Raw genomic sequence first — 2,745 nt, 5'->3', positions numbered from 1 at the left:
AACGGAATGCGGGACGTGTATACCAAGCGAGAGACGTACGCGAATCCCAAGCCAACATTTGCTGAAACTGTCTCGTATGCTCAGACGCGTGAAACGGCGGCGCTCCTAAGTAGACCAGCCTACAAAGCACATCGTGTGGAAGTGGAAGCACCGGAAGACACAAATGAAATGCTGAAGAAGATTATCCAACTGCTGGGCGAGAAAAAGCATGGCTCTGGCAAATGTTTTAACTGTGGAAAGCCAGGCCACTTCGCCCGCGATTGCAGCGCAAGTTCCAGTGGCTCAACAAGTCAGCAGGACGCAAACGCAGGGCTGAAGGAGACGAATCAGTCCTTAAACTGAAACGAGCCAGCAGGAAGGGCCGCGTGCTGGCTCCAGAAGTTGAAGGGCCCATAATCTCCGTCTCACAAATTGGCCGGAATGCGAGCAACCTCACTATTGGTGGATGTGTGAATGGGCAGGAGCGAGTGCTGACAGTGGATACTGGAGCGTCACATTCCATTATTCGACCTGATGTGACTACTTTTTATGTGAAGCCACTACCTGGAGCAAAGCTGCAGACTGCAACTGGTGAGCGAACCCAAGTGTTAGGAGAAGTACTATGCGAGGGTTGGCCTCGTACACGAAGGTTATTGTCGCAGACATTTTGGATGAAGTCATCATCGGCTTGGATTTCCTACTTGGGCAAGGCATGAAGATTGACCTCCAGGGAATGATCCTAACCTATGGCGACAGGAAAGTGCCACTTAGGGTTGGTTACGAGAGCCAGTACTGCAGCAGACGGTTAGTCTTACAGGATGTGTCGAAGATTCCACCAGAAATGGAAGCGGTTAGTTCGGCGGCGGTTGGCAGTGATGGAGACGAAATGGTTTCCTCAGGAGAAGGAAGTGGTTCACCGATACCGGAAAAGCGTGACGGTTCTGACAGCTCAGTGAAGAGGTCGCAACAAGGAAGTGGTCATGGCGAGCCAGTCAGTGTTTCCGGCAGGAGGAAAGCCACTGAACCACGTTGCAATGGTGATACGCCGGTGGCCGGAAATGGAAGCGGCTGTGGAAGCAGTAGGCGCACTTTGAAGTGTCTCGAAAAAGGTGGTCGGAAAAAGCGAACAGTTAAGCCGGAAGCCAAGGTTGAGATTATACATGTCCGGTCAATGAAGTTAGCATCGGCGGAAGAGCGAGATACGAAACGACGGCGGAAGTTTCAGCGTAAGGATCCGGGTGTAGCAAGATGTGCTAAAGGCAGTGCAGCACGAAGGCGGGAGTCTGGGTGTCATGGACAGATGATGCGGCATAGATCTGGCGAAAAGGGTGCCCATGAGAAGAGACATGGTCTGGTCACCACCAGTGGCCGGCAGAAGCACGACCATGTGAGATGGTGCACCACCGGAGATAAGCTGGAAGCAATGTCCAGTAACGCATCGAGCCGAGAGGAGCTACAGAACGGTGATTCGGTGCTATTGCACATGCCGCAGCCGAAGAAAGGCTTCACCTCCGAACAACATCGTAACTGGAAAGGTCTGTATAGGATTGACCAACGGCTGAAGGACGCAGTGCATCGAATCCAGACAATGGGGAGACCGAGAACCAAGATGAAAGACTAGCAACGTTTGGAACAGTGTGTCTGATCGGGACGATCAGACTTAGGTGGAGGGCAGTGTGGCGAATACTGCGGCAACGCGAAGCGAACTACGAGAAAAAGGCAGAATGTTCGAGGAATGACGTAGAATGTTCCACAAAGAGAAACGTCAAGTTGGATGAACACTGCGAACAGCGAGAGAAAGAGAATGAGCGATAAACTTCAGAACGTTCTAGAGTTGCCATAAGTGCGAGCGCAGGTATATAAGAGCCACGACACAGCGGAGTTGAGTTAGCTACGAAGTTACAAGTCAGCAAGCTACAAGTAAACTGAGCAGAGAAGGGAGTTGCGAATAAGCAAGCTATAAGTTTAATTGTGTTAACAAATAGTAAAGCGTTGTAATTGCTTTAACAAGTATTGTAGTGTTTTTACTGTATTAGCAAGTATTGTAAAATTGTTTGTTGTACAATAAAGTTAATTGTACTACCATTTGGTCACCGTTAGCCTTTATTTAACAATCCAGCGATACGAACCGGAGAATTTGGGAAATCCGGACGAGGGTGCAAGGATAACCGTAACAATATTACACAGACGCACTCAAGGCGAATTTATACAAGGTGGTGTTCTAAAATCAGCAGATTTTTTCGTCTTACATGTATTTTGTTTTTGCTTTTACTAATTTGACAGCACACCCATCAAATGCAAAAACAAAATGTATGTAAACTTTGGAGCGAATTGAGATTTGACATAACTCCCTCCATACAAAATACATATGGTTGTCGTTCATGAACGAAAGACACAAGATCACGCCTTCCCGAAAGAAAGAAAAAAGTTATTTTCTAGCTGTTGAAATCTCGACGCCATCTTTGTTGTAAGAAGTAAACAACGAAGAGAACAAAAAAACCGCGTAATTGTTGAACGCATTAATAATAATTTTTATTATGCAAATTCTTCTATAAATCATGTCGTTGTGTTAAATTATGCTTTATGGTGCATTTACATGGTATGAAGCCATATGAACTGTTGATACGCTAAAATAGAGGGACTACATGTTCTAATGAGGAATTCAATGATATCGAGTGGGATGCATATAATAAATTTTTTCATATGAAAAGTTATGGGGAGATACTGTAAACATACTGTTGTGCTTAATAAGCATATGAAATTATA

Source organism: Rhagoletis pomonella, unplaced genomic scaffold (assembly GCF_013731165.1).
Source record: "Rhagoletis pomonella isolate Grant_MI unplaced genomic scaffold, Rhpom_1.0 Rhpom_scaffold_00005, whole genome shotgun sequence".
In the NCBI taxonomy this organism is placed as follows: Eukaryota; Metazoa; Arthropoda; class Insecta; order Diptera; family Tephritidae; genus Rhagoletis; species Rhagoletis pomonella.
This window is presented reverse-complemented; position numbering follows the sequence as displayed.